The following is a 10,142-nucleotide window of genomic DNA, read 5'->3' on the forward strand; positions in this document are numbered from 1 at the left end:
TTGACAAAGTACAGCATCCTTTCTTGATTAAAACTCTCCACAGTGTAGGGGTAGAGGGAACATACCTCACTATCATAAAAGCCATCTATGAAAAGCCCACAGCGAATATCATTCTCAATGAGGAGAAACTGAGAGCTTTTCCCTTAAGGTCAGGAACATGAGAGGGATGCCCACTCTCACCTCTGCTGTTCATCGTAGTACTAGAAGTCCTAGCCTCAGCAATCAGACAACAAAAAGACATAAAAGGTATTCAAATTGGGAAAGAAGTCAAATTCAATCTTCATAGATGTGGAAACCAAAGCTGGAGGCATCCCAATGCCAGACTTTAAACTATATTACAAAGCTGTAATCATCAAGACAGTATGGTACTGGCACAAAAACAGACACATAGATCAATGGAACAGAACAGAGAATCCAGAAATGGACCCTCAACTCTATGGTCAACTAATCTTTGACAAAGCAGGAAAGAATATCCAATGGGAAGAGGACAGTATCTTCAATACATGGTGCTGGGAGAATTGGACAGCCACACATAGAGGAATGAAACTGGACCACTTTCTTACACCATACACAAAGATAAACTCAAAATGAATAAAAGACTTAAATGTGAGTCAGGAATCCACCAAAATCCTAGAGAAGAGGTCAAAGAGGTTACTGCCTGTGTTCTTCTCTAGGATTTTGACAACACAGTATTAGAAGTCCTAGCCACAGCAATCAGGCAACAAAAAGAAATCAAAGGCATCCAAATCGGCAAAGAAGAAGTCAAACTCTCACTCTTTGCAGACGATATGATACTTTATGTGGAAAACCAAAAGACTCGGCCACAGCAACTTCTTGTAAGACACATCTCGAAAGACAAGGGAAAGAAAAACAAAATGAACTATTGGGACTTCATCAAGATAAAAAGGTTCTGCACAGCAAAGGAAACAGTCAAAAAATGAAAAGACAACCCACGGAATAGTAGAAGATATTTGCAAATAACATAACAGATAAAGGGCTAGTATCCAAGATCTATAAAGAACTGGTATACAGTATGGGAATGAGCAGTGCACTAATGTGACATGCTCAAGAGATACTGAAGGATCAAGACCAGCTGATTCATCAGGACCTGAAGTCAGTAGCAGGAGAGATGGCAGCAGCAGAGACCTGGGTCCTTGACCACAGGGAAAATGCAAACAGATGTTAGGGCTGCTCAAGCTAGAGAGCGTGGCAGGTATAGTTCTAGGGCAATACATTTCCCATATTCTCTCTCTCTTTTTCCAAAGAAGATCCTTTACTGAGGCCTATTTAAAACATTTCAGTCCTTAATTCAAATAAACTTCAACTCAGTGGAATGGCTGATGTCTGATCTAGGTAAGGGCTCATGGTAAAAAAGTACACCCCACCTACAAAGACATCAAAATAGGTTCCTAACAAGAATGTGAATGTAACTCAGGGTCTCTGCCCCATCTTCTTCAGGGTTTGACTGAGCTCCTCAGATTTGTGTATTTTCCAGATGAAGAAATCCCCATAGGGCCTGGCACCCTTGGTGTCTGCAATATAGATCATGTCCTTACCAATGCAGAATTAAACCTCAGAGACTGACTGAAATTTGCCATCTAGGGCAGAGATGACCCTGGTCCACACCAGGTTCTTCATTTTGTGTTTGAAGACAAGGAGCTGACATGGAACTCCCACTCTGTGAGGTCCAGGAACCCAGCCAGCTTGTCCACAGGCATGGTGGTGTAGAGCTTGAGGAAGCCTGCTCCTGCACTTCATCAGAAAACACCTTCATCTGCTCCAAGAAGGTTTCCTGGTGTAGTTGGGGTGCACATGGCCATAGTTGGGCATTACAGGTGACAGTAATTTGGGACAGGAGTATCTTAAAACTTCCTCATAGACCTGTGGTTCTGTATTTCTCCCATAGCAGGAGGTGAATGCTCTTGTCAATTTGCATGGAGTACATAGTGAGGATGATGGCCAGCAGCACATGCATCTGCTTATTCTACTTGTTAATCATCTCATACTTATATGTGGTCCTCTGAAACATGCTCTTGGGTCCTCTGGATATAGAAGAGGATGTTGGCAATGATCCGGATAGCATCCTGGTAGCAACACATTATCAAATATGTAAAACTGATGTTATAGTATGTGGTGACCTGGCACTTAGGCACACAAAAATACATGCTCTTCTTGTTCAGTTTGATATTCTCCAGCACCTTGATGACCTGGTGGTAAAATCCCAATAGGGAATGCAGATACAGAATACCCACCAGGCTGAAGTAGCCAGACTTCTTATATAAGGAGTGTTGTCCATACTCCCCAGCCACACTCTCAGAGTCACCTCCACTTGTGTACCCCTCCAACTTTCAGTTAATGTTGGACTTGTCTACCAGGAAGTGAAGAACATTGAGGGCACTATAAACATTCCAGATTTTGGAACTAGAACAAAGGAAGTCAATCTCCTCCTCTGACTTCTTGTCAGTCTTACAGCAGTACTGACTGAAATACTGAAACTGATAGATGAACTCATTGATGTTATCCCAGAACCACAGGTTGGGTAGTTCAAGGGGAACAGGACCATCAGCATTAAGAATGTCTTTGAAGAGATTGAAGTAGTTGTAATAGGATTCAGACTGCTGCTCCAAGGAGGGTCCCTCACTGACATTGGCATATACCTGCCTGTAATATAATTCTTTGTACAAAATCAGGAAGACAGCACTGTTGCCAACCTGTGGAACAAGGGCTTCAGTCTCAGGCCAGGGTGTATTCTTGAAGATCTTTCAGTCAGCTTGGTTCATCTGTCACAGATGTCCTCGATCTCATACAACTTTTGGTCAATGACATTACTGGACACGTGGCTGGCCTGCAACTCATACACCTTCTGGTCAATCAGATCGGAGATGGCTTTGTGGAAATACTAGATGAAGTTTTTGATTACTTTGAGGATCACCTGATAGGTCTAATGTTCATACTAATGTTCATAAGCCAGATCCTGCTTTGGATCTCCTGTGTGCATATCATAATTGCCCTGGCAAGCATAGGGATCATAAGCAGCCTCAGACTCATAATCATCAGCAGGAAAAGAGCAGCACTCACAAATACCACCAGAGAGTCCCATCTTCTCTTCACACTCTGGAGGGTGTTGAAATGAAATGAAAACAAGAAAGTTTACCTTTCAGCTCCTAGATATCCAAGAATCAAGAAAGCTTAAGTTTAGAAGAGGTGGTCCAATAATTAAAAGTACTCTGGGCAATGACAATATGTTCATTATTCAGAACAATGGGATAAAGAAATAGATCGAAGCTATGGAATTAAAAAAATATTGCTTTTGATGTGGCAGAAAGTTCTGTAAGAGGATGTCACTGTTTGGAAGAAGGGGTTGGGATAGTTAATATTTTAATTGCTTTAAGGGAGAGAGAATTATAATGGAGTGTTCACAATTCTTTAGTGCCATATTATTTTTGCAATGTATATGAGAGGAAAAAGACAAAAAGAATAGATATCACAAGTGGCCCTTTTTGGAGAAAGCTAAGATATTTAGGAAGGTAGATTGGGGTTGCTGAGAAGTTAGTATTGATTCGACTGAAAATTCTGAGTTGAAAGGGGAAATGTACCAGGGTTACTAAGAAGAAATACAATGGGTGAAGTTTGTAAATACAGAGTAAAGGGGTGGAGATTACAAGACATTATGGAAAAATAAATAAGGAAAAAGATCTGCATAATTTTTGAATTGTGTATCTACACATTAATGTGAGAACACTATGAAAATTAAGAGTAGAGGTGCTTCTGCATAAGGGTGAGACATATCTGATGGCACATTACCAAAATTATCATGAGAAAAATGCCCAAATGCAAATGAATATTTATTACAGGTATTGTCCTGGTGGTAATTCCAGGGACAGATTTGAGAACAGTTTATACACAGATATGAAGAATGAGGTTAAAGGGAAGAACATAAGTTCTGTGAACAGTTAAATGGAGCCTGTGTGATCATAGGGTTCTTGGGTATATCTCATAGTCTGTTTATTTTTTTACCACTTTCATAGAAATCAGGGTAGATATTAGAAATTTCATGCAGTTGCATACCCATATTGCTTCCCAGTTCTACTTAACAGCATTGCTGCCTGAAGGAACCACAGGACAAGGAAGTGATGGACCCCTTCTCTCCTGGTGTACAGTGAAAGAACAATGGGCATTACAATGGTTGGTGCATAGGTCGTCCCTTGGGAGAATGGTTTGGCCCACTCAAAAGGGAAAGTAAGAGCAATATAGGAAGGTGTCACAGGATAGTATCTAAATAGGAAATGAAGTGCTTCTTATTAATAGCTAATATTAACCCCAGTTCCTCTTCCCAGAGAGGGCTTCTCATATAGAACTGAGTTTGGGAACATGGTTGAACCGAGAAGTAGAATGAGACATCTATTATTTTCCCCTTGACCCTGGATGGTTGGGTTGAGCCAGTCTAGGTTGGAGTCAGACTGGGTTGGAGCTGTCTTAGTTCATTCCTAGGTGCTGGGCTCTGGGGAATTATCACATGGACACAGGAAGTAGGAAGAGGAAGTGGAATAGGGCCCACTGGTCAGGGACAAGAAATGATAGGAGGCAGTCTGAGGCCTGAATTCTGTGAGGCTCAGCAGCCCACTAGGAAAAACAGATTAGTTGAATGCTATAAGCTCTACCAATTAAATTTACAATTAAATTTTCTTTTGTTGGGAGGAGCCATAGGCAGGGGTGAATATATGGAAAAGAAAAAGGAATCACACTCCTTCCCTAGATGTGAGCCTGTCTAGAAATTTGAGGTGACAGACAGGAAAACTGTCTCCACCTCAACACTCCCCACTTCCCCAGATCAAGGTCCAAGTCATCTATAATTTTCAACATCCTCCACAGTCCATTTTCAGTCTCATCTTCCAAGACATATGACATACACTCTATCCAGCCAAATTAAACATCTGGACCTTCCTTGAGCACATTCTCCATGTCCATGATTTGTTCATGCCATTCCCTCAGCCTGGAACGTCCTCCCTGACACTCTCTGGTTGTAGAAATCTTATCCATTTCTGCAGGCCCAATTCAAATGGCAGTTCTAACATGCAGCTTTCATGATTGAGTGGAAGTATCTTATTCCTCTTGTGTATAACATGGTTGATCAAATGCTACCTTGTAATACAGTGAAAAGATAGATGCTGGCTTGCTTTCATTCTTCTTTCTATTGCCTCATTGGTGGTAGGATGGTGTCTAAGATAATGACTGTGGAATAGTAAGAGTTTAGCAAATATTTGCCACATGAATTGAATTCCAGGGTACTTGATGGAAAATGAGGAGAGGCTACAGAGAAATGGAAGTGACCAGCATTTTTTCTTTCTGTTGCTGCTTAATATGTTCCACTTCATACCCAATCATAGTGGAGGAGGTCCTAGAGATGATGAAATTAAGGCAGAAAGTGGAAGGATGGAAGACATATGAGATCCAATTATTTTTTTTCTGAATGTGGAATTTGTTGTTCTTGAAATGGGCAAAAAGTGTGCTCTGCTACAGCTCAGTGTCATTTCACAGCATGATCCATTTGCTATAATTGCTCTGTGCACATTTGTTCTGATATTTGGCCTGACATGCGTGTCAAAGACCAAATGATAAAACCAATATGAATTAGCGAGAATAGCCTCAAACTGAAAGGGGGAAATGGCACTTAGAACAAAAATGAAACATAAGTAGGATCAATTGGGAAACTAGCTGACAGCTGAAGATCATTCTGGAGTGTATTGGGAGTCAGATCTGCTAAATAACACACTTAGCAGTGAGGACTTTTGTTGGCCCGAGAAGAGGTTGGTATAGAAACCAGGGAGTCTAAGTTCTTTTCATAGCTCTAATCTCCTTTAGGAATTAGCTTCAATTGGCTTCCATTTTTCCATTTATGAAATGGCTCTGAGATATTGCAAAGCATCTGTGTCCCAGAGAGCATAGAGCAGACAAAAGGCATTCTCTTCCATTTCATGTCCTGAGAACCCCTGGCCTTTAATTCTATTAGAACAATGGCTTATCCAGAGAAATATTTGTGTTCATTCATTACAAAATTATTTTCTAAGGTGCAACTGTGTGCCAGGCTCTGCAGTACGTTCTGGGAATGGAAAAATGATGGTTCCAGCCAAGTCCACTTTAGGTATGTGGCCTTGACCACCATCAATTCCATCCCTAAGTCTGTTTTCTTATCTGTAAATGAGATGACAATAGAATATATGTCAAAGAATTGTTGTATCATGTAGCATAAAAGTGTGCAAAGCTCTCAGCCGAACATTGGGCACATAGGAGGCCACTAACAAATGTAAGCAGTGATGGTGATAATAGTTTGATTGCATCAGAGTGACAAACCAGCTAGGAGTTGGAGGGAGGTATATAGACCAATCTGAAGCAATCACATGATGTGGTATAGTCAGACAATGGAATATTATTTAGTGCTAAAAAGAAATGAGCTGGAGAGTGATATCTCCAAGAGGGTGACATAGTCATTCCTGACTTTGCTCTATCTCACAAAAAGGACTGACAACTAGTCATGAACAAGACACATCTAGAACATGGAGGTGAAGCTGAAGCACTCCTGTATCATAGAGATCAAGACAGACTGCACTGGAAAGGTAAGAGAAGTGGCTACAGGTTGATGGCATTACCCCTCCCCCAGGCCAACATAGCATCATATAAAAGGGTCTCTCCTGAGCCTACGGTTCCTCCAGTGGGAAAAGGGGGGGTATTCCAACCCCCTCCTAGTGTTTTGGGTCACTTCATGGGAGCCCATACTCTGGTCTCACCCACAAGGATTGCTGGGGAGTCTATGGAGCTCAACCATGGAAAATCTGATTATGACAAAGGGGGAGGAGTTTCTAACAACCAATCTGTGGAACCAAGTTGGTGGTACACAGTGACCAGGGAACTCAGTGGGGTGTAGGAATTCCTGATTTGGGTCCTCAGACAACAAGTTTAGTTTTGCTGGCCCTAGAGCATGGTTTACCCATGCCAGTCTCCATGTACTGCTGTGGAACATGATGCTTGGCCCCATATGAGCAGAAGAGCTGGTGAGAAAACCTGGAAGCTATGTAATCTAGCAATGCTCAAGCCAAGAGGTGCATAGGCAGAGCTGATGGTATGCAGTACAAAGCCAGTGGTCCTGGTCAGCTAGGAAACTTGGGGCATGGGTTGACTTAAGACCATGTAGAGCCTTACCGGCTTTAGAGCCCCTTTTTCCTCTGCACCCAGGCAGGGAAACGAATTCATAGCACCACTTATTACTGAATACAGCCTTCAGACTACCTGAGCAGGAAACCTAACCAGAACACATGAGAAGCTATATAGCCTCTTCAAAAACTCTCAGTATAGTGATACTTGAACAGAGAGCATAGCCATGGCTTTCCCCATCTGCAGAGCAAAACTGGTAGCATCTGACCAGGAAATTTAATATACAGTTTTGCCTGATTCCAATCCCCAAACAAGTCCCCATACTGGCCATGGGTCTTATTCTGTTCCCCTGCCAAGACAAGAAAGCTAATTCCTAGCCTCACCTAATATGAGTATAGTAACCAGTCAGCATTGTCTAGTAAACCTGACCACAGTCTCCAGGCAACTGCAGAGTCCTTCCTACAACCACTGTTGGGCATAGAACAAGCCAATAGTCCCACCTAGCTATTCTTAACCAGTGACACACCCTCCAACCCCTGATCACAAGCTCAAACGATTGCCTTGTCCAAAAATGGACCTTAAGATCAGGCCCCACCTGCCAAAGACCACTTCCAACAGACATGCCCCCAAACCCAAACTGAGCTGAATGGTAAAGAAATGTCTCTGCCAAAGTGAACCAGTAATGTCTAGAAGATGAGCCCACTTACTCAAATGCCCAGATATCAATGGAAATAATCAAGAACTACAAAAAAAATCAGGTAAATATAACAACCAAAGAAAACCAACAAAACTCCAATAACTGACCCTAGCTAAATGGAAATCTATGGCCTTTCAAAGAATTCACAATAGTTCTCTTAAAGATTAGTGAACTACAAGAACACACAAACAACTAAATAAAAATAGGGAAACAAGGCATGAACAAAAAAAACTTCAACAAAAAAGTAGAAACCATCAAAACAAACAAAAATTCAAGTTGAAAAATACAATTACTTAACTACAAAATTCAGTAGAGAGCTTCAAAAACATACTTGACCATGCAGAAGAAAGAACCAGTGACCTGAAAGATAGGACATTTGAAGTGATCCAATCAGAGCAGAAAAAGAAAAAAAAATTTAAAAAGAGCAAAGAAAGTTTAAAGGACCTTTGGAATACAATGAAAACAAACAACATTTACATTATGGGGATTCCAGAAGAAGAGGAAAGAAAGGGAAGTATGTTCAGACCCAAATAGGTTGAACTTAAATAGCACTTCACAGAGTCACATTATAATTAAATTGTCAAAAGACAAAGACAAAGATAGAATTCTAAGAGCAAAAAGAAAAAGAAGAGAACATACAAAAGGAAAACCATAAGATGATCAGTGGATTTCTCAACAAAAATGTTTTAGGTTAGGATAGAATGAGATAACATATTCAAAATATTTAAAGAAAAAAATGTCCACCAAAGATTCTATACCTGGTAAAGCTATTCTTCAGAAATGAAGGAAGGATAAAGACTTTCCTGAAAAAACAAAAGCTGAGGGAGTTCATTACCAGTAGATCTGCCTTACAAGAAATTCTAAAAGAAGTTCTTTGAGTGAAAGTAAAAGGATATCAATTAACATCATAAAAACATAAGAAGATAGTATAATACTCACTAATAATGGTAAATACACAAAGTTAGATTCTGTAATGTGGTAATGGTGCATAATTCACCTACAACTCTAGTTTAAAAGCTAAAAAACAGGGCGCCTGGGTGGCTCAGTTGGTTAAGCAACTGCCTTCGGCTCAGGTCATGATCCTGGAGTCCCAGGATCGAGTCCCGCATCGGGCTCCCTGCTCGGCGGGGAGTCTGCTTCTCCCTCTGACCCTCCTCCCGCTCATGCTCTCTGTCTCTCATTCTCTCTGTCTCAAATAAATAAATAAAATCTTAAAAAAAAAAAAATAATAAAATAAAAAAAAATAAAAGCTAAAAAACAGCAAAGATATCTATAACTACAATAGTCTGTTATTAGTTACACCATGAAAATATGTAAATTGTAATCTCAATAATCTAAAATGCAAAGAGGAAGAGAAGTAAAAGTGTAAAGTTTAGGATTCTATTGAGTTTTTTATTAGCTTAAAATAGGGTGCTACATTTTAAGGTATTTTATGTAATCCTCATAATAACCACAAGGGAAAAACTTGTAGCAATTACACAAAAGAACATGGTAAAGAAGTCAAAGCATACAGATACCAAAAGATATCAAAACACATACACAAAGACAGCAGGATAAGACACAAGGAACAATGGAGCTACAAAACAACCAGAAAACAACAAAATACCAGTTGTTAGTCCTTACTTATTAATAATTACATTAAATATATGCATATTAAATTCTCCAATCAAAAAAGTACAGAATGGTTGAATGGATTAAAAAACAAGATCCAATGATATGCTGCTTACAAGAGACTCACTTTAGTCTTAAATATACACATAGTCTGAGAGTGAAGGGATGGAAAAAGATATTTGAAGAAAATGGTAAACAAAAACTAAAAAAAAGAAGAAAAAAGAAGGAAGGAAGGAAAGAGGGAAAGGAGGAGGGAAGAAATAGAGGAAGAAAAAAGGAAAAAAACCCTGGGTGCAATACTAATTTCAGACAAAATAAACTTTCAACTAAAGATAGTAAAAAGAGACAAAGAAGGTCACTATATAATGATAAAGGGTCAACTCATGAAGAAGATAAAACAATTGTAAATATTTATGTGCCCAAATCAGAGTGGCTAAACATACAAAGCAAAAACAGAGCTAAAAGGAGAAATAAAGACCAATATAATAGTTGAGACCTTAATATCCTAACTCTGAACAATGGATAGATCATCCAGACACAGAATCAAGAAGAAAAAAGTAGATTGAACAACACTATAGACCAAATGGTCCTATCAATTATATGTAGAACATTCTATCCAACAAAAGCAGAACACACATTCTTCTCAAGCACATATGGAACAAATTAAATCAAATCAAATCAGCAA

At 39.8% G+C, this 10,142-nt stretch overlaps 1 pseudogene; it reads right to left on the reverse strand.

Annotated features, from left to right (window-relative positions):
* Positions 1 to 1,220: 1,220 nt before the first annotated feature.
* Positions 1,221 to 2,971, reverse strand: LOC118019762 (annotated as a pseudogene).
* Positions 2,972 to 10,142: the final 7,171 nt, after the last annotated feature.

Source organism: Mirounga leonina, unplaced genomic scaffold (genome assembly GCF_011800145.1).
Source record: "Mirounga leonina isolate KUSES-001 unplaced genomic scaffold, KU_Mleo_1.0 Mir_109, whole genome shotgun sequence".
Lineage (NCBI taxonomy): Eukaryota > Metazoa > Chordata > Mammalia > Carnivora > Phocidae > Mirounga > Mirounga leonina.